The sequence below is a fragment of the Engraulis encrasicolus genome, chromosome 8, assembly GCF_034702125.1.
Source record: "Engraulis encrasicolus isolate BLACKSEA-1 chromosome 8, IST_EnEncr_1.0, whole genome shotgun sequence".
In the NCBI taxonomy this organism is placed as follows: Eukaryota; Metazoa; Chordata; class Actinopteri; order Clupeiformes; family Engraulidae; genus Engraulis; species Engraulis encrasicolus.
In genome coordinates this window covers 54,286,642-54,313,268 of record NC_085864.1, presented here as the reverse complement: position 1 = coordinate 54,313,268, position 26,627 = coordinate 54,286,642, and the positions used below count along the sequence as shown (strand labels likewise).

The window sequence follows — 26,627 nt, the reverse complement described above, 5'->3', positions numbered from 1 at the left end:
AGAGAGACAGATAGAAAGAGAGATTGAGAGAGGCAGGGAGGGCGTGAGAGAGAAAGATAGAAAGAGAGATTGAGAGAGGCAGGGAGGGCATGAGAGAGAAAGATAGAAAGAGAGATTGAGAATTGAGAATAACAACAATCACACCCTGCCAACGAGTCCTCCCCCTGCGAGGCGTTAGGTGAGAGAGGCAGGGAGGGTGTGAGATAGAAAGAGAGAAAGAGAGAAAGAGAGATTGAGAATTGAGAATAACAACAATCACACCCTGTCGTCGTGTCCTCCCCCTGCGAGGCGTTAGGTGCTGTACTCTCATATGACCTTCCTCACGTCCTCCCACAGATGAGGAGAAGAGCACCCTTCATTTACACTTTTCATATGAATACATACATCAAAGTGGACTTTTGTTTTTTGGTTTCTCTTTATTTTCGGCTTTCAATATATAGTTTCACTGATTAGCATCCAAATACTGTGTGTGACTCCGTTTTCTCTGTACTGCATCACTGGGGTGTGTTTCTCGAAAGTGTAGTTGTTAGCCAGTTAGCAACATGGGTAGTTGCCAATGGGAAATTGCATCGCAAACAACAAAATAGCCAATGTAGTTGGCAACTATGTTTTTTACACTCATCTTACCTCCCTCACTTCCACCCACAGATGAGAAGAAAATCCACCTTCATTTACTGGTTTAGCTCCTTAGCACAGAGTCTTAATGTCACCAAAATCATGCGACCATGTCTTAATCAGTTACTTAAAACTCTCTGCATGGTCATAGCAATGCTGTTATGATGTAGTTGAGTGTTTCTAGCAAAGAGTGAAGTCAAGTCAAGTCAAGTCTGCGTTATTGTCTAATTTCTTTACATGCACTGGTCATACAAAGAATTAAAATTACGTTTCTTACTTTCCCATGCAGACATAGACATACTTTGCGTATGGACATGGACAGAATAGACATAGACAGTACACATACAGAAATAGGGTCCATCTGCAATAAGAGTCTACCATGCATACATCACGTGACATGACACAGTGCATCAGCAGCCATACACTTCAACTGGGACTGCAAAGTTACATTTAATTTGTTAGACAAGAAAGGAAGTTAACTATGAAGAGAAGAATTTGAAATAGGTATAAATATAATGTAGAAATAAACTCCAACCCCCCTGAGAGGCGTTAGGTGCTTTCAGGGGCGCCGCTAAAAATGTTGGGCCCCATGAAGGATTCAAATTTTGGGCCCCCAAAATGACAAATTATGTTATTATCTGCATCCTTCCAGGGGCCCTGTCAGTGTCGTCGGGCCCTTAGAATATGTAACACCTCCCCCCCACCCCCACCCCCCACCCAGACCCCCCCCCCCCCCCCCCATGGGTGCTTTACACTCATCTGGTCCCTGTTTCTCGAAAGCAGCATTGCTAAATAGTTAGCAACTTAGTGGGTTACCAATGGGAAATTGCACTGCAATCATGTAAGTTGCTAACTTAGTTAGCAACGACGTTGTCGAGAAACGCACCCCTGAGCTCTCTCACTGCCACCCACAGATGAGAGGAAAGGCACCCTGCCGGCACTTCCTGGTTTCATATCAACACATCATGACACATGACACGATGCCACCAGTGTTTCCCACCCTATTGATCTGGGGTGCATTTCTTGAACGCTAACTACAGTAGCTACTTTGTTGGTTGCAATGCAATTTGCCATTGGCAACTACCCAAGTTGCTAACGTCTAACAACTATGCTTTCGAGAAATGCACCCCTGCTTAGGATGACTGTCTGCAAATAAAAAGGGCAACAAGGGTATTTGAGTTGTTTTTTCTGCAGATTTATGGCCATAGAAATCAATACAATTTTGTTGAAATTGGGCAAGATTTTTTCCTTCTTCCCCAGGATTTCCCCTGCACGGTGCACTAGCATTTTTCACATTTGGGAACACTGATGAGAGGCTTTACATATGGCTTAAAGGCCTTTTTATCCTGCCCCCTATATCATTTTAATGTTTTGCAGCTTCACATTAAATATGACATACTGTGTAAAGCAATCTTAGAAATTGCATTTGCAATACAATTAAGTTATATCCAGGTAACCTAGAGAAGGTGGGGTCTGTTTTAAAGGTGGCTGCCTTCAATATAGACCTAAATTGCAAGGGGTAAATCCTCGTTTGTGTTCATAGTACAGCCCTTGAAAAACTTATAATACCCTTGGAGGAATTTGAACTAGCCCCTCAAATGAAAAAGGTTCCGCACCCCTGGGCTAGAGTCTTGAACCCTATGTTTTCTACTTTGTCTTCGTTTTTTTCTTTATTTTTGTGTTTTGTATTGCAGTTTCACTGAATAGCATTCAGCTGTGTGTGACTCCTTCTCCCTATACGGTGCACTAACAACAATAGACTTCTGCATTGTAACATGCACTTTCTTAGACAATAAAGGATTAGAAAGAAAGAATTAGAAATAAATATAACGTATAAGTATACAAATACACATGTTTATTGACATAATGAGTTTACTGTGTGGTCATTGGTAAATCATACTTTTCACACGGATAATAAATACAATGTACAGGACTGGCGAGGCTACAGGTCTTCGTGTTATCATTACAGGGAACAGTAATAGGCCCCTCCCCATTCATACTGCAATAAATACAAAATGGATCATAATTACACCACAAATCACAACTACCAGAATGTTTTGAAGTAATAATTTAAATGTGTAATTTAAATCACAATATTACTGCAAAAGGGGCATCTACTGTACGTAGGAGCAGTTTACTTTTGTTAAATGTGGGTCTCGTGTACAGAGGATGCTATGGCCTTTTCGTGTATTGTAACAAACATTCTTCTCAGACACCCTGGCATTTCACTGCAGACCCACTCCCCTTTCACACTAAAATAAGGACTGAGACGTCTGTGGGTCTTCATGAACTCATTACAGTAAACAGTAGGAACAGTAGCACTAATAACCTGACAGACCAGAGAGTCAAATTCCCTCAGAGCCTCCTGTTGTCATGACTGTTGTCATTAGGTGAGAGTCGATTATGGTAACGACAGCCCAAACAATGTCAACTTTTGTCTCAAACGTCATTGTTAGGCGTGTATTCACAAATTCTCAACAAGGACAACAATTCTCAACATTCTTCAATATTGATATAATTTCAATAGGGGCCTTCAATACATGGCTTAGTCACACAGAGAGTAGTAGTGGCTAACATTTGAACCATGTTCTAAAGTGTTGCAAATACAAATATAATACAAAATATTAAAAATAACAATACAAAATACATTAGAGGATTGATGACATAAGTCGTAATGGTGGATCTGACAGGTTACTTCTTGTCCACCACCACACTGCTGATGTTAAACGTGTTAAATGTGGTGGTCTTGGCCTTCTTCACACCAACTTTCCTGAAACATGAGACAGGTAGAAAACACTGATTAGGGATACCACTTGTGACACCCGTGAAGTTGTTTTTCTAGCTGGTGCTTTTCGGTGTGTGAGAGAGATAAAAACAGAGATTGAGAGTGTGTGCAAGAGTGTATGCGTGTGTGTGTGTGTGTGTCCGTATGTGTTTGTGACATTTGTAGGCATGCACATAACCACATGCTAACCAAACCACTCAGAGATGACAAGCCTATGGTTGAGTGGGTGGTGTGACAGTTTGACAGGTGTGTGTGTGTGTGTGTGTGTGTGTGTGTGTGTGTGTGTGTGTGTGTGTGTGTGTGTGTGTGTGTGTGTGTGTGTGTGTGTGTGTGTGTCTGTGTGTCTGTGTGTGTGTGTGTGTGTGTGTGTGTGTGTGTGTGCGTGTGCGCGCGCTTGCATGCATGCATGTGTACGTGCCAGTGTGCATGCGTATGTGTCTGCGTGCATCCGTATGTGCGTGCATGCCTGTGTGTGTGTGTGCGTGCGTGCGTGCATGTGTGTGCGCGTGCATGCGCGCGTGTGTGAGTGTGTGCCTGCGTGCATGCATACGTGCGTATGAGTCTATGCCTGTGTGCAAAGGTGGGTGTCTTTCTGATGCTAACCCATGGTAACTATGAATGGCCACAAAATGGTCTGAGCTCAAAGAAGAAGAAATAAAACACCAGGAAGATAATGTATACTTACTCCAGGACCTTATCCTTTACGGACTCTGTGGTGGACAGCACAGGTGAGCAGTGGCGGTGGTCGACATATGGGGGGAAAACAAACAGGAGAGAAATAGATGAATAGAGATAGTCAGAGGGCACACATTGTCATGTTTCAGGAAAACAACATCATACCATAGTCCAGGGCTATTCAAATGGCGGCCCTGGGGCCAGATGCAGCACTCGGACAGCAAGGTTCTGGCCCTCCAAAAGTGCCTTGAAATACAGAATCGTTTTTTTGTAATTTAAAGATAAAAGTACGGGTTCCGTATTGAACCCCGAAACGTCTGACGGGCAATAAACCACAAAACTTTGAGTGCTGTTCTGCTCTTTATTTAACATATTCTCGAGGAATGAGCACCCAGTTGTTTACTTTGTTTGAGTTGAGCGTGTTACACCCCTTAGTTCTGTATAGAGCTGAAATGGGACACAGGATGTTAAAATGCAGGAAATTACATCTAAGAAATGCAAAACATTCTGGGGGAGGACCACCAGACCCCCCTCTCCATATTTTTTAATTGACAGTCGGCCACTATAATACGGTACATACGTATAGTTCGGCCCCTTTACTGGGAGGAATTTGAAAAACTGGCCCTCGTTGACATTTAATTGAATACCCCTGCCATAGACATGTGATATATCACACACAGAATTTACAACTTTGTGGTTGTCGTGAACTCAAAAGGGCGTCATGTGGGCAGCCACGGCCTAGTGGTTAAGGAGATTGGCTTTAGATCAGAGGGTTGCAGGTTCGAATCCCACCCTTCACTCCCTGTCTCATTCCATGGCTGAGGTGCCCTTGAGCAAGGCACCTAATCCCACAGTGCTCCAGGGACTGTAACCAATACCCTGTACCTAAAATAACTGAGAGTCACTTTGGATGAGAGTGTCGACTAAATGTAAATGTAATGTAAATGCAACATGTCTGCTGTTGTCCACAGGGAAGCCTATAGGGTGCGGAAAAGGGGTTTGTTGCCCCGGGCCCAGGGAGAGAGAGGGCCCAGAATGTCTGTGTGCTGTATGTGTGTATGCATGCTTGTGTGTGTGTGTGTAGGTATGATGTCACTCACTCTTGCGTTTGCAGGGGCATTTGGGGCATTTGATCTTCCCCCAGCAGTGGCTTATGAGGCACGCCAGCAGCAGACCCCCCAGGACGGAGAAGCCCACCGCTATACCGACGGACACCGAGGTACGGTCTGCAGAGAGAGAGAGAGAGGGGGAGGGGGGATGGAGAGAGTTAGAGAAACACACAGCTATAACGATGGACACAGTGGTACGGTCTGGAAGGGGGGGGATGGAGAGAGGGGGGGGGGGTGGAGAGAGTTAGAGAAACCTACAGCTATATCAATGGACACTGAGGTACGGTCGGGGGGGGGGGGGGGGTGGAGACAGGACGGAGAACCCTACAGCTATACCGACGGACACCGACGTGCGACCCGGAGAGAGAAGGGGGGTGGGGGGGGGGGGGGCGAGATGGAGAGAGTTAGAGAAACCTACAGCTATACTGATGGACACAGAGGTACGGTCTGGAGAGGGGGGGGTGAAGGGGAACATGAATGAATGAGTGGGGGTGGTAGGAGGAGAGACACTACACGGATGGACACTGAGGTACGGTTTGAAGAGAGAGAGAGAAAGAGAGAGAGAGAGGGGGCATTTGGTGCAGAGAGAGAGAGGGGGGGGCAGAGAGAGAGAGAAGGGAGAACAGAGAGAGAGAGAGAGAAAGCGAGAGAAAGAGAAGAGAGAAAGATATACATATATATATATACACATAGAGAGAGAGAGAGAGAGAGAAACAAGGAGACAGGCATGAAGGCATTTAAGGTCATAAAAACAGAAACAAGCAGAAAATCTTTCAACCTTTTGCTGTTTACGGGATTTGTTTGTGATTCTTTTCAGGCAGACACACTTTCACCCAGACAAAAAGTGACTGAAATACACAAACAGAGAAACGCACACACACACACAGACACAGACACACACACACACACACAAACACACACACACACACACACACACACACACACACACACACACACACACACACACACACACACACACACACACACACACACACACACACACACACACACACACACACACACACACACACACAAACACTACAAACTAGTTTCGAAATGACTCAAGAAGATCCTTCACCCTCCCCAGTCTCTACTTACCCATGACTGACGGCACCGGCAGCTCCCCTCAACCTTTCACACCGACAGACAGACAGACTTTCCGACGTCCTTGAGAAGAAAAGAGACGGTTTCCTAAAAATCGTGTTTTTCTCAAAGCAAAATAATCCCGCTGTTTGTTGGTTTCGGGTCGGGTGCTCACCTCTCCACAAGTTTTGACGTGAAGAAAAACTCCAGAGTGCTCGGGAATTGTGGAAAACAAAGATCTTGAAGGTGCTCTTTGGTGTGGGGAAAAAAATAAAGTGGCTTCAAAAAGGAAGTAGTTCAAGTCACTCTTCTTATCAAAAAATGATTAAAAAGAGCCTTTATTTGAACATGGCTATTTTTAAGTTAAAAACATGATCAGGGCAGATATCCACATGTAGCTGCGCAGAGCCTTCTTCAAGGTGTCCCACAGTTTGTGTGTTTTCTGACGATAATCCCGCAGTTTCAGTACATATCTTGTGAAGACCCAAACAGATGGCTCCTTGTTGAAGGTGGTAGTTTTAAGGATCCGAGGCACTCTGATTTTGGTGGAAAAAAGTACAAAATCCTGTATTTTAATGGATAAAGCCTACGCCAAAAAAAAGTCTTCCCGCAGTTTGGGTTTCTTTCTGGTCCTCACCTCTCCGCTGTCTGCCCAGCGTCTGCCATCTTTAGCCACTAAAGGGATTGGACTGGAGAGGGTTGGAGCTGAGTGACACAGCAGCAGGTCTTGATGGACTGCTTTTGCTTTTAGGCCAAACAGGTCTGTCTTCATTTCATTTCCCAGCAGGTCCTTTGGTATGTTGATGTGTCTCTACCTTGGTGGCTACACCCTCTTTAGTTTTAACATCACTACACAACATACATGTCTCTACCTTAGCTACACCCTCTTTAGTTTTAACATCACAACACAACATAGGTATATACATACACAGTAAAGAAATCAGTGTTCACTCAACACTTAGACAGAACCCTGGGACCAATTACACATCAGGGGTGAGTTTCTCAAAAGAGAAGTTGTTAGCCTGTTAGCAACTTCGGTAGTTGCCAATGGGAAAATGCATTGAAAACAACAAAGTAGCTAATGTAGTAAGAAACTTTGGTTTTGAGAAATTCACCCCAGAAGAGGCTAAATGTACTCTCCAAGCTTTTTACACTTTAATTAACACTGCAAATTTTACTGTGTATTTGTAGATGCACAGTGGACTATGTTTCACATAGGGACCAAAAAACCTGGGGCCTATAGGCCTACTACAAAGCTGGTTCAGGTGTAAACCTTGTCTATACTACAAAGCCGGTTCAGGTGTAAACCATGTCTATACTACAAAGCTGGTTCAGGAGTAAACCAGGTTAAGTTAAGAGGTAAATAATCTAATAGAAGAGCCTGGAGTCCTCAGGCTCTTCTATTAGATGATTTACCTCAATTAACTTAACCTGGTTTACTCCTGAACAAATGAAGACTCCAGGCTCTTCTATTAGATGATTAGATCTGTATACAAGGTGCAAGAGTAAAGGGCCAGTGGCATGGTGAAAGAAATGTTCATGGAATGTCATCCAGTGACCTTGGAATGTTCATGTGGTTTTCTTCAGCCTGATGGCTTGTGGAAAAAAGCTGTTGCTCAGTCTGCTTGTGCGGGACCGCAGGTTGCGGTACCACTTCCCTGATGATAGAAGGGAGAACAGACTGTGTGCTGGATGAGTTGTGTCTTTGATGATGTTCATCACCCTCTTTGAACAGTGTGAAGTGTACAGTTCCTGGATGGTTGGTAGGGGTGACCTGATAATCTTTTTCTGCTGTCCTCACCACCCTCTGTGGTGCCTTTTTACAGTAACATGCAAGCACAACACAGGTGACGTTTCAGCAGTACCACACGTCAGGGCAGCGCAGCAACAGCCAGTGCCAATATTGTATGGATTTTTGTTTGTTTGTTTGTTTTTAGTGAAATATTTAAGAAGCATATTTTATGGCTGCATATCAACCACCAAACTAATAATTTAATGCTGTTGCGCCTCCTGACGTCTGAGCCTAAAAAAACATCTTTGACCCATGGAGACAGAGTGGGCAGGTATGGGCAACATTTAACCCGATAAGACACAGCGTTATACATTTGCTGTTATAGTGCATTACTAAAGGCCCTGTGTTATGTCATAGTAGTGTAGTACTACAGTATGGTAGTCAACTTTTCAATGACCATTACAACACTCTTTTTGCCTGATTATCATAGACTTGCAATCGCAATTCGGGTGTTGCGTCACTAGGATGGTGCAGCCTGGCTAACATTCTATATGGGCTATGTTTGACACTTTTCACACACACATAGGGACCGACCCACCTGCAGTAGCCCCCCCCCCTTTACCCTGTCACAGGAAATTGCTACTGTAGACAGCTGACCACAACCCAGAACGCCCACTGGATGTGTGTGTGTGTGTGTGTGTGTGTGTGTGTGTGTGTGTGTGTGTGTGTGTGTGTGTGTGTGTGTGTGTGTGTGTGTGTGTGTGTGTGTGTGTGTGTGTGTGTGTGTGTGTGTGTGTGTGTGTGTGTGTGTGTGTGTGCGTCCATGTGTGTGTTTGTGCACTTGCCTGTGTATGTATGTGTATGTATGCATGTTACTGTTATTGGTTGGTCATTGACCTAACAGGTCTACTGTCCACACATGATGTCATGAGGTGACTTGTCATCCATCTGGCCAATTGTATTTCATTCCAAGATTAGTGCTGGATCTCAAATGGTGCACTTGTGCACTTCGGGCACTGTGTTTCAATGTGTAACTAATACACCATACGCTCTGAACTATGAACACTGAAGTGCAGCAACGGTTTTGTGTGGCAATAAATATTGTGAAAGGGTGTCATCTGCTGGTAGATTTAGGTATTGCTACTGCCTGAGATACGGCATGTGCTGTATGTGAAAAGCCCACCTGGGAAACTCCAACTCCCATTGTCAATGTCATTATGACACAGCACTCCACAGCACACACGTTCTCACTGCACACACAAAAAAATGCATTTATGTCTCACCCGTGCAAGGAGGCAGCCCCCAGTGGCGCCCCAAGGGAGCAGTGCAGTGGGACGGTACCATGCACAGGGTACCTCAGTCATGGAGGAGGATGGGGAAGAGCACTGGTTAATTACTCCTCCCACCAACCGGGAGTCGAACCGGCAATCTTTGGGCTACAAGTCTGACCCCCTAACCGCTTACCCATGACTGCCCAAAGGTATTGGTCCTGAACCGGTATCAGTTCTACATGGGTGGTTATTATTTCTTTTCTTCCCCCTCTACAGTGCTTCCAATATGTCAAGGACCATATCACGATAATTGAGAAAAGGTTCACACTTGCCTGATTGCTGAATAGTCATCAAGAAGTAATGGTTTATACTGATACAATGCATGATCGTTAGGGTTAAAGCGATGGTTCGGAGTAGAATCACCCTAATGCCATTTGAACCGTGACACCCATCCACCTTTACACCCGAAGTGTTTTCTGCCGCAGGCTTACATCAACAGAGTTGCCGTGTTATTCGATGTTTATTCCGGTTAGCTTGACTCAAGCGCATATGGATACTGGGCACCGTCTCCAAACTTTCCCCACAAAAATCACATGTCATGACACCAAACTTCTGCAGTAGCACAAATATGGTCTGTACTCACGAAACGAAGCATTTGGAAGTTTGGAAATAGTCCAGGAGTTTAGTATTATCAACACAAGCTGAATAGCTTCTCTGCTGCTAAAGCTGTGCCAACGTTACTTCCGTCATATGAGACAAGCCCGTAAAAGTCTTCAACAAACTTCCAGACGAGAGTGTTAAAAAAAGTTTTCACTGAATTGTGATTAAGGCTTATATTTTCAAGGCAATACTTAAAAGATATTTCAAATGTTACCTACTATCAATTAGACAAGGATTTTCGTTATCAATACTGATGCTGAATTCACTTTTCATTGTGCATATTATGAGCTTCGTTGAGGACTCTTACATGCTTGTCTTAGATGACGGAAGTAACGTTGGCGCAGCTTTAGCAGCAGAGAAGCTATTCGGCTTGTGTTGATAATAATAAACTCCTGGACTATTTCCAAACTTCCAAATGCTTCGTTTCGTGAGTACAGACCATATTTGTGCTACTGCAGAAGTTTGGTGTCATGACATGTTATTTTTGTGGGGAAAGTTTGGAGACGGTGCCCAGTATCCATATGCGCTTGAGTCAAGCTAACCGGAATAAACATCGAATAACACGGCAACTCTGTTGATGTAAGCCTGCGGCAGAAAACACTTCGGGTGTAAAGGTGGATGGGTGTCACGGTTCAAATGGCATTAAGGTGATTCTACTCCGAACCATCGCTTTAATATGAATGGAAGTCAATGGGAGGGCCCCATGGGTTATACTGTGTGTGTGTGTGTGTGTGTGTGTGTGTGTGTGTGTGTGTGTGTGTGTGTGTGTGTGTGTGTGTGTGTGTGTGTGTGTGTGTGTGTGTGTCTGTGTCTGTGTCTGTGTCTGTGTCTGTGTGTGTGTGTGTGTGTGTGTGTGTGTGTGTGTGTGTGTGTGTGTGCGTGCGTGTGTGTGTGTGTGTTTAATGTGTAATAATTGCATTGTAAGCATGGGTGTGTAAACATGATGCCTTTATGCGGTTACAGTCCACAGTGTCCAATCTAACAGGTTTACTGGCAGCTCCAGGTAACAGACACTTGCAGTAATGTGTTTCTGTTTTTTTTTTCTCTCAGGTGCAGTGTTGCCAGATTGGGCTGTTTCCCACCCAATTGGGCTGCTTAGGATGACCATGTGCGGGTAAAAATGGCATTTAGCAGAAAAACCCGCCCAATTTTTGCCATACAAATCAATAGAATTGGGCAGGATTTTTGTCCTTCTAGGCGGGTTTTGGGCATTTTTGGGGCTGGAAATCATCAGCCTCATCTGGCAACCCTGCTCAGGTGTGAGGAAGTAGCAGTGTAGAGAAGTACGGCAGCCGTGTGGGTGTTCAGGGAAGTCAGGACGATGAGTGCGTCTTAATATGCGACCTTGCCTCCTCCACTTGCCTCCTCCACTTGCTTCTCGTCATGATGACATCACTGACAACAGCATTATATTTCAATATCTTGCAAAAGTTCAATTGTAAAGTCTTTTTCTCATTTGCAATTGGGATGGTGAATGAAAAACAGTCCCTCAAAAGTTGTGGCGAGGCTGACAGCTGGGAAACTTTATCGTTTTCTCCACGGAGGAGGGGCCAGGAGGCGGGACGAGGAGACAAGCACAAGTGGAGGAGGCAAGGACACATATTGGGATGCACCCCTTGTCCTTCTTCTCCTTCTCCTTCCCCAGTTACTGACCTCTTCTGTTGAATTCAATTGAATGCAATTCAGTTCTTTATTATTTCAGACCCAGGGGGGTCCATATCACATATAAAAGCATCACAACACAGTAAAAAGAAAAATAATAGTAGCCGTAATAATAATAGAAACAGAAGAACATTAAGATAGAAAAGGAGAATTTGACTTTTGCATTGGAAAATATAATAGAATAATAATTTTGTACTAGCGTGTATTTTAATGAAAACATTTAAAATATCAGTACGTTTTCATTTTTAACATAGATAATTTGCCATTTCCTAGACTTGGTGTCCCCCCACCCCAAAACTACATCCATGCTTCTTTTCTTCCCATGACTGAGCTATGGGACTATCTTGTTTAGATGTGCAGGCATTCATGGAAGTGGATACCGTACAATACAATACAATACAATACAATACAATACAATACAAAACAAAATAATACAATATGCATTCATACAGCACAGCATCACAACAAGGGCTTTCACGTTGAGTCAACTTTGGGAGTGTATCTCTCAGGACGTAGTGTAGTGCTGTGAGGAAGTCAACATTTAGGCATTCAGGCAGCCTATTCAGGGAAGTGAATATATTTTCTCTCTTCCCAATGGGACCAGCTATCGCCCCCACCCCCAACCCCCCCACACCACTCCACACCACCACACCACACCAACCTTGACTCATGGGAGCCGCTATCACTATCACCGACCTCAGGTGTAAGGACGCAGTATAAGGAAGTAAGCGTTTAGGCATCCAGGTGTTGGAAGTGAATACATGTGTCTCTTCCCCTTCTCCAGTTACCAAACGTTTCTGTCCTGTCTGTTGTGTTACTGCATCCTCAATTCCGTCCCCACCCCCTCTCTCACCTGTGACTCAGCTACCGGACCCGCTTTCACCCAGCCCAACACACACACCCAAGGGCGTAACTTTATGCTGACAATTGGGGGGGTCAAGGTAAAAAAATAATAATAAAAAAAAAAAAATACAAGAAATCAGTTCTGATAGTGTTTTTTTTCTCTCAGTTTTCTTCAGTATTTACAGTGTTACATTACAACATGATTAAACATAACTGAACGAAACTATTTTCACTATTTTACATAAAATGGGTAAAGTTGTTCATGCAAGACAATTATTGTAATTATAAAGGGGGGTTGTACAATTATATAAGGGGGGTTATATTGTCAGGGTTTGAAGTCTGGGGGGGCTATAACCCCCGTAACCCCCGTGGAAATTACGCCCATGCACACACCCCACCGCACTATCCTTGACCTGCTGTCACTACCACAATATCTCTCAGGTGTAAGGGCGTAGTGTAAGGGAGTAAACATTTAGGCGTTCGGGTATTCAAGGGAAGTGAATATATTTTCTTCTTTCTTAGCGCCCATCCCATCCCACCACCCCCCACCCTCTCTCTCACCTATGACTCAGCAATGGGAACACCCCCACACACACACACCTACCCACACACACACACCGACCCACATACACCTACACACACACACACACACATCCACCCCTCACTCAGCTATGGGAACAACCCCCCCCCCACACACACACACACACACACACACACATCCACTCCTCACCCAGCTATGGGACTGTATCTCTCAGGTGTAAGGGCCCATCCCATCCCACCACCCCCTACCCTCTCTCTCACCTCTCTCACCTGACTCAGCTATGGGAACAAACCCCTATGGGACCCGCTATCACCGACTGTATCTTTCAGGTGTAAGGGCGTAGTGTAAGGCAGTAAGCGTTTAGACATTCAGGTGTTCAGGGAAGTGAATTTATTTCCTCTCTTCCCCCTCTCCAGTTACTGACCTTACTGTCCCCAGCTGCTGCATCCTCTATTGCAGCGGTTCCCACCCCCTCGCTCACCTGTGACTCAGCTACGGGCAGTGCTGTTACTGTATGTCATTATGTCATTATGTCACATGTCATAACCTTACGGTAAGAAAAATATTTGTTTTTCCTTATACCGAGTTTTTCCCCATAAGATTTTTTTTTTCTCACATTTGCTGTCCCCAGTTCTGAGTTTTATACTTTTAATTTTTTTAGGCCATTTCTTTATTTCTCATTTTTGTGATTTTCTGTATTTTCTTACCCCCCCACACACACACACGCATCCACTCCTCACCCAGCTATGGGACTGTATCTTTCAGGTGTAAGGGCGTAGTGTAAGGCAGTAAGCGTTTAGACATTCAGGAGTTCAGGGAAGTGAATATATTTCCTCTCTGCCCCTTCTCCAGTTACTGACCTTACTGTCTCCCAGCTGCTGCATCCTCTATTGCAGCGGTTCCCACCCCCTCGCTCACCTGTGACTCAGCTATGGGCAGTGCTGTTACTGTATGTCATTATGTCATTATGTCATTATGTCACATGTCATAACCTTACGGTAATGTGACTACGGCTACAGTAGGGTTGGGAGGGGAGAGGAGGAAGAGAGAGAGATGGAGGAGGAAAGTGGGAGAGGTAGAGAGGGTCAGACACCCAACCCCTGAAGAGAGAGAGAGAGAGAGAGACAGAGACAGAGAGACAGAGAGAGAGAGACAGAGACAGAGAGACAGAGAGTACGTATTACTGTATTGAATTAGTACATAGTATTGCTTTGGCAATACATTTCCTTTTTGTCATGCCAATAAAGCCCATTGAATTGAATTGAATTGAATTGAATTGAATTGAATTGAATTGAATTGAATTGAGCTGTTACGTCAGTATGTGTCTCAGATCCCTGGAAACCCTTTTGTATGTCTTCCAAGAAAAATATTTAAAATGTTTTTCCTCAGCTTATACTGAGTTTTTCTCACATTTGCTGCCTCCAGTTCTGAGTTTAGTACTTTTCATGTTTTTAGGCCATTTCTTAATTTTTCATTTTTGGGATTTTCTGTAATTCTTAGATTTTTTTTTAAACTTTCGATCTATCTAAAACTGCTAAACTTGTGTCTATTAAACTGTTAATGCAAACTCAGCTGTTTTTTTTGTTACATACGTTCACAGATACAATTATTATTATGAAGTTTTATTTTTATCCTAACCCTCATCTTGTCTTCAAATTCTGTTACCATCCATAGTCCTCGGGTCGTGTACGACCCGTGTTTTACAATGACGTAATAAACATTAAAAAACAGTTCTGTAGCATCACATTTGTTTTGAATCTCTTAGATGCCTTGTGAGACTTCCTTTTGTGTGAAAATATTTGTTTTAGTTAGAGATGCACCGGATCTGGATCCGGATCCGGTTCCGGTTCCGGATCCGGCAGAATAATAGGGTTTTTCACAGGATCTGGGTCCGGCAGGATCTTTAGCAGTGGATCCGGTATCCGGCATGTTACCTAAAAATCAGGATCTGGTGCATCTCTAGCCTAGGCTTTTCAGTCAGTTGGTTCCGGATCCGGCAGGATCTTAAGCAGTGGATCCGGTATCCAGCAGGATCCTAAAAATCAGGATCTGGTGCATCTCTAGTTTTAGTGTATGTACTATGGGACCTGTACCCTTGTTTGTCAGCACGCCCCACACCCCCCACCCCCCCACCCCCAAAACATTCTCATGTATTTCTATGGGATTTTCTCACTAAACCTCACTGTTCATCAAAAACATTACACAGAACTTCTCTTACTGTAGAATCTTGTTCTCATTGTTGACTGGTACTAATTTGATGTAAAATGTGCAGTCTTGTTTAGTTAGTATATACAATAATAATTCTTAAGACTATGTTTTAATTTTGCATTAATACAAAAATACAAGAAAACAAGATAAACTATGACTTCCCAGCACCTTACAAGATTAAGAGAAGATATATGAATGATGATGAAATACATTATCATTAAGTACTTGTTTTATACATTGAAAAACTAAAACGGGACGGTGGCGAAAGATACAAAGTTATCATTATAAGTTAATTATACGTTATAATTCATTATTATCTGTATTATCTTCTATCTTAATGTGCGGCCACAACCATACTAGAAGGGAAGCGGCCCAGTTACTGCCACTTCTATTCAGAAGCGGAGATTGAAATTTGCACCTTGCGGGGGCGGGGGTAATAGGATTACGATAGGAATAGTGCGTTTAAACACGTATTTGCCATTTCCTTGACTTGATGCTTTTGCTTTGAGTCGACTTTTGTCCACTTTGTACCACCCTAGTGTAGAGCATAGAATAAGTGGGAGGTGTGAGACCTATCAAATAGCGGGAGTCGGGAGAGGAGAGGGGAGGGGAGGATAGCGATCATAGTGGGGCTGGGATGGGAGGTGCAGATATGAAATATGAGAGGGGAGACTGGGAGATGGACAACTGGATATCCTTAGTAAAGATCTACACTCAAAACTTCCAGGAAGAGCACTGCTTATGGAAGTCTGCTAGGAACGATTGTGAAGGTCTGTGTGTGTGTGTGTGTGTGTGTGTGTGTGTGTGTGTGTGTGTGTGTGTGTGTGTGTGTGTGTGTGTGTGTGTGTGTGTGTGTGTTTAGGGTAAACCATTGACAACGGAGAAACTCAAACAAAGACAAAGCATGAGGAACCGTGTGTGTGTGTGCGTGCCTGCCTGCCTGCCTGCCTGCCTGCCTGCCTGCCTGCCTGCCTGCCTGCCTGCATGCCTGCATGCCTGTGTGCGTGCCTGCGTGTCTGAATTCCTGCGTGGTTGCGTGCATGTGTATTTAGTATAAATAATTGACGAATGGTTAAAAGAAATGGTTAATGTTTGATACAGTGTAGTGTGTCTTTGGAGATTCTGACACAGTGTTCTCCAAACTCCATTCGGGAGGAAGCCTGTAGTCTAGTGACTGTTCATGGCCCTTAAGGCCATCTTATCCGGCCCCTGACATAATTATAATGTTTTGCAGTTTCACATGAAATATGAAATGTTTGCAAAAGAAATTACAGGGGGGGGGTGTAGTGAATGTGGGGTATGTTTTAAAGATGGTTGCCTTCAATATAGGCCTAACGTGCAGGGGGAAATCCTAGTTTTTGTTCATAGTACGGTCCTTGGAGAACTTCATATAACTTGAAGTGGCTGGTCCTTGAATGAAAAGGTTCCCCACCTCTGATGTAAACCAAGCACTTATGAACTTATGAAATGGAAGTGATCCTGCAAGCTCCCATACTGGTGGCAACATGCACCACTTATGCCTCGTTCACACCAAGAGCGAACTCCGCTGCCTGGTAGCGGAAGTAGCAGAAGAAGTTTCGCCTTGAATTCGCCGTATTCGCTCTGGACGTGGCAATGACATGTTTGATTTAGCTAATCACATAGCGGCTCTGTCTTGACAGCCTGGGACATTCGGAGATATGAACATTCCAATTGGTTTTCGCCGAACCGCGTCATAGCTAATTACGATAAGATTAGCTTGACTTTATCGTTAAAATTCGCTCTGGTTGCTCAGTTCGCTTCACCCCTGGCTGGTTGCGTGCCCTCCATAGAGAAATAATGACTTCCATTGCTCCATTAGCGTATCGCTATTGGTCTGAACAAAGCATTACTGGAATAAATGAATAAAGATACCATTACTACTTCAGGGCAATTATGGGTCAGTGTGTGAGTGGGCTACACTGTCTGTGTGCAGTGTAGGCTACCATTCTACTATTGTATGCCTCTACTACGTCTGGGCCTATACAGTATCATTTCCTGGTTTCCGCTTCCTCTGCCCTGGGGTGAATTTCTCAAAACCAAAGTTGCTTACTGCATTAGCTACTTTGTTGTTTTCAATGCATTTTCCCATTGGCAACTACTGAAGTTGCTAACAGGCTAACAACTTCTCTTTTGAGAAACTCACCCCTGCCCAGCCCAGTGAGTAGTGTAGGCCAGTGTTTCTCAACAGGGGTGCCGCGGAAACGTGGCTGAAGAATAAATTATGTAATATAATACATATTTGTCTAAATTGATAAGTTAATGTTAGTCCGTGGAATCTTTCATCTGCCATTTGCGCACAATAAAGTAAATATAGGTCGCCCCAGTCAGCTGCAACTTCAAACGTCGTGTGACGTCTCCAAATGTGTTACTTTTCTAAGCTTGTGGTATCGGATGCAATACGGTTTATTGGTTTGGGGTGCCTTGAATTTTTTTCATGAATTGAAAGGGTGCATTGCCTAAAAAAAGGTTGAGAAACATTGGTGTAGGCTACCCGACTACTGTTGTATGTCTCTACTATGTCTGTCGATGGCATACAGTATACCAGTGTTTCTCAACCTTTTTTTAGGCAAGGCACCCTTTCAAATTATGAAACATTTCAAGGCACCAAAAACCAACAAGCCATAACATGGCATTGCATCCGATACCACACAAGCTTAGAAAAGTAACACATTTGGAGACATCACACGACCTACGTTCGAAGTTGCAGCTGACTGGGGCGACCTATATTTACTTTAGTGTGCATAAATGGCAGATGAAAGATTCCACTGACTAGTATTAACTTATCAGTTTAGACAAATATGTATTATATTACATAATTTATTTATCAGCCACGTTTCCGTGGCACCCCTGAGGGGGGCCCGCGGCACCCCTGTTGAGAAACACTGCAGTATACAGCAGGGCTTGACATTAACTTTGGGGTTTGCCGGCCACTGTGGCTAGTGGTTTTCCCGAGTCCCTAGCCATCCAGCTATTTTACTAGCCACACATTTTTTATTTTTTTTATCATGACGCTGTACATAAAACCTCAGAAGATGATGTGCTTAAAGCAAGAACATGAGTGCATGGGTTTCTACATGGAATGATACAAAGAAATAGAAACTGAGTAACTGAGCTTTTTCTTAAACTTAAATACAAATAATTGATACACAAGGGGCAAAGTGCAGAATATACGATATTCTGATAAGTCATACCATATATAAGCTAACTGCCAAATTGGCAAGTGACACTGAAATTGTTACCAGCCACAGCCAAGTTTTACCAGCATTTTTTCGGTTTGCAGGTGCCAGTGTCAGTGTCAGTGCCCTGGTATACAGTATAATTTCCTGGTAGCCGTTTCCTCCTCTGCCCTGCTCAGCGGCACACACAGACAGACAGCAGGCTGCCTGCAACACAATGTGTTACTTTTCTAAGCTTGTGTGGTATCGGATGCAATACGGCTTGTTGGTTTGGGATGCCTTGAAATGTTTTCATGAATTGAAAGGGTGCCTCGCCTATAAAAAGGTTGAGAAACATTGGTGTAGGCTACCCGACTACTGTTGTATGTCTCTACTATGTCTGTCGATGGCATACAGCAGGGGTTCCCAACCTTTTTCAACTTGGGGCCCACTGGAAATGGTCAAAAATGTTCGGGGCCCACCTCTGACCCAATTAAGAATTAAACTCAAATAAATCAACAGTAGAACACAATATGATTATTGTTTTTTGAAAATGATTTCTAGGCCCACTTGGAATACCTTCAGGGCCCACCAGTGGGCCCCCGGCCCATAGGTTGGGAACCACTGGCATACAGTATACAGTGTTTCTCAAACTTTTTCAGACCGAGGACCACTTTGTCCCCTCAAATATCTTCAAGGACCACCTGTCAAATGAATCGACAGTTGACATGTGCTAATTTGACACTGCTAATTTGGATACAGACCACTTACTTTTTTCACATTACAAGCCTGTCTTATTGTGGTGAAAATAAGACTTCAGCTATGTTTAGCTTTGTAATAATGTTACAAATAGAGCATACAGCTAGCTTGTCTAGGAAAAGTAGAAATCCACTCGCGGACCACCTGAGCTCTGTCGCGGACCACTAGTGGTCCCCGAACCAGACTTTGAGAATCACTGCAGTATACAGTACAATTTCCTGGTAGCCGTTTCCTCCTCTGCCCTGCCCTGCTCAGCGGCACAGACAGACAGACAGCAGGCTGCCTGCAACACATGTGTGGAAGGAGCTCTACTCAGGTTGCATACAGGAATCAGCAGCCAGACATCAGCATACAGGGAAGGGAAGGAAGTCCACCTGCACTGCACTGCACTGGGCTGGGCTGGGCTGTACTGTAGTGTACAGATGTTGGGTGTTGCTGTTAGGAAATAATGTGATGCCAGGAAGCTAGGGGCAGAGTGTCTGTCTGTGTGTGTGTGTGGGGGTGGGTGGATGGGAGGTATATGTATGTCCACATCATGGCTTGAGCAACACGTTAAACACACAATCCCACAGGAGAGAGGGTGGGAACCAGGAACAGACAGGGGGGGATAAAACTAGACAGAGGAGAAAGAGTTACACAGAAACAGACAGAGAGAGAGATTGGAAAGATAGGACACACTCGCACAGAAGACTGAAGAGTTACAGCTTTGTCACACCTCCTCTCATAGCACATACTCTGGAGGGAAGAGATTTCCATTTCCAAGTTTGGACATTGACACAGAGTGAGTGTACCATCTAATCTTCAAGCAGGCTGTGCTGTGGGATTCCAGAATTTTGAGTTTGGACATCGACACACAGTGAGAGTCGCCTACAGCTTTGCTAGTCCTCCTTGCATGCCTTCTGTGGAGTTTGAGGGTTTTTTTTAAAAGTTGGACATTGGCATCAACATTGACATACAGAACTCTGTGGATTTTGAGATTGTATACATTGGACATTGACATTGGACATTAACATTGACATACAGGCCTGGATAAATAGACACCACTTCTGCTTCAGCATACCAGGTGAGGTGTGTATTTCCTCTTTTCACTCTATTTCCATAAGCAGGTGGATCTACACTGGCGACAGAGTTTGTTTTGGGTTAGTGGTTCTCAGTCATTTACACTTATGTTGTAAGGTTTATGTTTTATGCCTAACCAAGCTCTAATCATGTGCATTTTATGTTGTCAAGTGTAGAATACACAATATGCCGCTATATAGCCTACAAACATAGTAGAGTACTATAAAGTCCTTTATTATATTATATTATATTATATTATATTATATTATATTATATTATATTATATTATATTATATTATATTATATTATATTATATTATATTATATTATATTATATTATATTATAGTAATCTATTATATTACATTACATAGGCCTAATTATATTATATTATAGAGTCATTTATTAATCCAAGGGAAATATACTGCACACAAATGACCTTTATTATGTGTTAAAGGGGAACTTCTGCCAGTTTCAATATGCTGTTGTATTGCTCATGCTACCCTTGACTTGTCAGTACCCGGTGATGCTGCATGTTTCGGCTCAGCCTTTCCGAGATTTGAACTATTCTAATGGGCGCAGATTTTCTTTCCATTAAAAACCTTCTTAACATAGGCCTACTCCAAATATTTTACAAAAAGGTATATCGCTGTTTGCTAGTTGTCTGCTGATGCATAACCTTTTGGGTGTTTTGGGGAATAAATCAAGATGGTTTTTTTTTTTTTTTTAAATGTACACAAACTCTGCCCCCATTACCAAATTGACGGAACTTATCCTTTTAAGGTTCAGACTGCATAATTGAATATGGTGCAATATAAATTTGACTTTTTTAAGGACTTTTTGGACTTTATGGTGCAGCACAATGTACAAAAGCTGACCTTTGACACCAAGCCTTGATATACTGTATATTAACAACTGTTGATAGGTCATGTCTAGACTACAAGTTAAACATTGATGATGACATGGCAGGTTATATGAAAACAGGACAGTACAATACAAAGCATGAAGATTAAGTAGTGTATATCAATATAGGTAGCCTAAATCGTGTATGGTCAGTACAGTTTAGCATTGCTTTTCTGCATTGCAATTTGTGAAATCTGGTAAACTTTTCCTTTCTTTGAGATCGTCAGTAAACAAAAACAGTTAACATTATCTTCCATTCCATTAATGTTAAACTGCATTGCTCAAGCTTGGAATAGCTGATATTGCACAATGTTTATGCATTGTGTCATTTAATACAGGGTGTAGGCCTACCTGTAAGATTAAGTAGTGTATGTCAATATAGGTAGCCTAAATCGTGTATGGTCAATACAACACAGCATTGCTTTTCTGCATTGCAATCTGTGCAATCAAGTCAGCTGTTCCTTTAAGTGACATCACTGAACAAAAACAGTCCACATGTCTTCCATTCGATTAATGTTAAACAGCATTGCCCAAGCTTGGAATAGCCGATATTGCACAATGTTTATGCATTGTGTCATTTAATACAGGGTGTAGGCCTACCTGTCACTTCATGTGTTGCTAGAGAGGGCTACTCTCATTTGGGGATGCAACATCTAGCCTGGGCGAATAGCAGATTGTTGACTCCATCAATCAGTCTGGCAAAAGCCATGAGGAATCCGTCTCCGTGGACGATGGGAGATGGTCTGATCTTACTCTATCATTTAAATTAATTGGAGTTCCAAACTCAAATTAAAACCCATATTGTGCTTTATTAGCATGCCTGTTACGTTATAGCGTCGCAAAAGCATACAAATAACAAAACGAAAGTGTGAATATAGTTACCTTAACCAATCAGTAATGGAGCTCAGGGGTGAGTTCTACGTCACCACTCTCAACTGTTTGCTGATTGGCGAAACACTGAGAGAATCGAGCTTGAGGCTTTTGCTAGACGATGTGCGGAGCCAAAATCTTTGGATGGAGTACAGAGGATGGCGTCGCCAGGCTATGCAACATCAGCCTCTGTAATCAAAACACATTTAGGGCCATTGATTATTATTATTTATTTTTTTCTTCTGTTTTTGGTCTTTTAGACTTTATTAGTGACAGGACAGTTTGAGAGAGAGACAGGAAATGTTCTTGACAGAGAAATGGGGAAGGGTCGGAAAAGGACCAGAGCCAGAATCGAACCCGGGTCAGCCGCATAGCAGATGAGTGCCCTACCGTTAAGCCATGGTAGAGTCCCATTTTGTTAAAAAAAATATGTAGCAAAGACAGATGTACAGTGTACATGACTTGTGATGAAAGTTTGCCATCTTTCTCAAGTGCTTTGTGTCCTTTATTTGTTTCGCTTAAAGGGGAACTCCACTTTTTTAACATTAAGGCCATTTTCCGAGTGGTCTGCAATGTTTTAGAGTCCCCCTCACCGTTTATTTCATGTTTGCTGCAGTCTCTGTTATTTGGCTTATTTGGATTTGATTTCAACCGGCTGTAGAATGGTCGTCTATGGGCACCTGCAACTCTGTTTATAAAATAACCTTTAACATTTGTTTTCAAAAGTCTACAGCTCACAAAGTGGTTCGGGGTGTTCCATTGGAGCTGATTGTACATAGGGCCCCCAATTTGCTACTACGCCCCTGTTCTCCACAAACAACACCAGAGGGGGTGATGTGAATGCAGATCAGATAGCCTACAGAAGGAACGAGAAAGAAAGAGAGAGGAGAGAAAGAAAACAAGAGGGAGAGAGAGTTCAATCTTCCGTGCAGGACGTACAAAGGAGATTCAGGTACTCTTAGTTTCGGGACATTTAGTGGGCACTTAGTGGGCTAGGGCAGTGGTTTCCAGGGCTTTGAACCGATATTTTTTTCTAAACGGTTCGTTCCGAACAGAAACGGAATTATAAAGTTTCCGGTTACGAGTTCCACCAACAAATTGACGTTCCCGAACCGGTTAGAACAAAAAAAATACTGTTCCCGGAACGGTTCATTTCGTTCCTGTCAGGAAGAAAATTCTCGGTGCGCTTTAAACGCCCTTCTCTGCAATGTCTAACAGTGATGCAATGTAAACTCGCCCCTTTTGTATGATAGTGGTTTCTCTTATTTAAGATGTGGAGTGGAGACTTTGTAATCCCTGTCTCCATTCAGTCAGCGAATGTCTGATGTTACGCAGGACGTGAACCTTAGCCGTCATGGTAACGTGCACAGGAAAATCATTACTATTTTTTTTTAGTTTGAGGAACGGAATTAACCGGTATTAACCGGTTACCATTATTTTTAAATAAGTGTCCCTGTTCCAGAACATAAAAAATAATAACGTTTCCGGTTTCGTTTCTGTTCCCTGTAAAATACAAAAAGTTCCCGGTTTTCATTTTCGTTCCTTGAACCGGTTCAAAGTCCTGGTGGTTTCCAAACTTATTCAGTACCTCCGCAACCTCCCTAAGGCTCCTCCTGACCCCCAGTTTAGGAACCACTGGGCTAGGGTAATGGTTCCCAAACTGGGGGGAGGGACCCCTAGATCCCTAGGGGGGCCACGGAGGTAATGCAGGGGGGTCACCGAGAGAAGGAACTTTGTAGCCTATTATAAACAGGAATTGCACAGTTTAGCAGCCGGCATAATTCCAGAAATTAAAATAAATCTCAGTTCACTTGTACTATTAACTTTTCCTGTGAATTAAAATTAAAATTTAGCAACAAAAAAAAGAAAGGCGTCTGGAATTTGGGAGGTGGGGGGTCACGAAAATACAATATTCTTAGGTCCAAAAGGGGTTCTCAGCAGAAATAGTTTGAGAACCGGTGAGCTGGGCTGACCCCCTGTTCTCAAACTTTTTTGGGGGCCATTCACAACCTCCCCTGTCAATACACCACAGACCCCTAAGCGTCCCCAAATCCCAGTTTGAGAACTCCTGCTATATCCCACGCTGCGCTCCAGTGCCCTGGTCATGGGGTCAGAGGTTTCTCCTTGTGCGCGTCTCTTATCAGGCCCCCAGTGCAACAATGCTACAGTTAAACAGTTCCTCCTTTTTTACTGTATCCCTATCGGTGAGTCTAAAATTGCACCTCTTTCTCTCTCTCGCTTTCTCTCTCTCTCTCTCTCTCTCTCTCTCTCTCTCTCTCTCTCTCTCTCTCTCTCTCTCTCTCCCTCCCTCTCTCTCTCCCTCTCTCTCTCTCTCTCTCTCTCTCTGTACTATATTCCCATATGAAAAAGTCTTATTAAAAACGCATATGGATTATATCTGTTCCATAAGAATATTATAAGGGTCATACAAGGCACAAACCCACATATACAAATCTAACTATTTTTTTATTCATTTTCAGTCATATATGCCATGCAGAATTCATATAAATATTGGTGTCAGAAACTGTTTAAGAAATGTACAAATTAAATAGGCCTAAGGTTTGCATATAATTAAATGTATAAACTTTATAACATTTATATACAAATATTACATTTCAAGTTGTAAACTTCTTATAAACTTAATATAGAAAGTCTGTAAAATCCAACTACGGAACATGTACGGAACATACGTGTGATGGAGTGACCATCACTAGGGTTGTGGGTGTGTTCTGAGTAACATGCCAACAAGCCTGGCTCTTTGGTGTAGCGGTCAGAGCCCCGGTTTACTACCCCAGAAGGTCTGGGTTCAAGTCCCAGCTGGGCAACTCTACTCCCCTTCGCTGCAAATGGTGTCAGAAGTGGGATGGTACCGTGAGGCCATCGGAAGCGTACCCATGGTGTGTGAGCCGTAATTCCATGTGAGGGACCCCCAGGATTGGTGACCCCCGTGTGAGGGACCTCAGTGATAGGTGAAGCATTAATGATGGGCCACACTGGATGGGAGAAGCATGATGGGAGAAGCATGATGGGCAGTTGCGTGAGGGACACCATGAGTGTGTGAAGCACACGGGTGCGCTTCCCGAAGGGGAAGGCAATGTGATGGAGTGACCATCACTAGGGTTGTGGGTGTGTTCTGACTAACATGCCAACGAGCCTGGCTCTTTGGTGTAGCGGTCAGAGCCCCAGTTTACTACCCCAGAAGGTCTGGGTTCAAGTCCCAGCTGGGCAACTCTACTCCCCTTCGCTACAATACGTAAATTGAATAAGACTTCAATATGATTTTAACATAAAACGTGCATTATTTCTATAGGAATATAGTAGTTTTCTCCTATGTTTTAGTCAATATAATATAGTATTATGCATTGTTGGCATGTCAAACTCTTATAAGAATTTATACTGCATGCAGTCATGTTATACGGCATGCATATAAGTTCCATATAGTATTTCTTTTCAAAAAGGGGCCATAATCGACTATCATGATATTAGACATATATTAGAAAACGCATAAGTGACTCTTGCAAATCTGGCACATTTTTTCTATACGATTTCATGTAAGGAACATGCATGTTTGTAGTATATGAATCATATAATTCTTTTTCATATGGGTTATCCCTCACTCTTCAATATCACAATCCACAATATCAGCTCGGTTCATTGCATAGTGTGTGTGTGTGTGTGCATGTGTGTGTGTGTTTGTGTGTGTGTGTGTGTGAGTGTGCGTGTGCGTGTGCGTGTGCGTGTGTGTATGTGTGTGTGTGTGTGTGTGTGTGTGTGTGTGTGTGTGTGTGTGTGTGTGTGTGTGTGTGTGTGTGTGTGTGTGTGTGTGTGTGCGCGCGCCCGTGTGTGTGTGTGTGTCTGCATGTGCCTGTGCCACTGTGTTTTTGGCAGGCCCCATAGGACCCCATTGTGCGGCGTCCCAGAGCGGAGCCCCATTGATTTCCCTGCGCGTCCTGTGATAGCTGTGATAGGGCGCTGACAGATAGCACGGGCCCCGGGGGGAGATGTTGCCTTACTTGCTATCGAGCCCATGGGAAAACACTGCACTATACTGGGCAGAGGCGGACTTAACATTAGGCAAACCTAGGCCATTTCCTAGGGCCCCCGACCAAATCTGTCCTCATAGGAGGGGTCCCAACTGTCACACCAGTTGCGGTATACACAAAAACACACAAAAAAATAGGCCTGATTTTAATTGTTATTTTATGCAAAATAACCCAAGACAAGACAGGACAAAACACTGAAATAGCACCCTCGCTCTTTCCATGCCAATTGGTGACCTTATTTTGTGTTTGTGTTTACATGTAAAGAATGACTATTGAGGGCCCCACTTTTAAACTTTGCCTAGGGCCCCACAATGGCTACATCTGATCTGCCCCAATTACAGGGGACAAGTTGAAGGACCTAGACCTGGAGGATATCTGTCTCTCTAAGTATCCAATTATCTGTAGAGTCAAGGTAAATAAAGAGACTATCTTTCTCACTGCGGACCATTCAGTTCAATTCAACTGTGCTTCACTGGCATGACGAAATAGGTTTTACTGAACTGCATCAACACAGTATTCAGTGAATTGCCTTGACTGAGTAGTTCTCTCTCTCTCTTCTCTCTCTCTCTCTCTCTCTCTCTCTCTCTCTCTCTCTCACACACACACACACACATACACACAAGCGCGCACGCACAC

The 26,627-nt window shown here is 43.4% G+C and overlaps 1 protein-coding gene across 1 annotated transcript in view; it reads left to right on the top strand.

The window, feature by feature from the left end:
* The first annotated feature begins 19,781 nt into the window (after positions 1-19,781).
* The window catches only part of tmprss4a (transmembrane serine protease 4a), a 47,049-nt gene continuing 40,203 nt past the window's right edge, over positions 19,782-26,627 (top strand). Inside the window, exon 1 of the mRNA XM_063205878.1 lies at positions 19,782-20,182. The gene's annotated coding sequence lies outside the window, so the exon portion shown is untranslated. The remainder of the gene's footprint in view (positions 20,183-26,627) is intronic.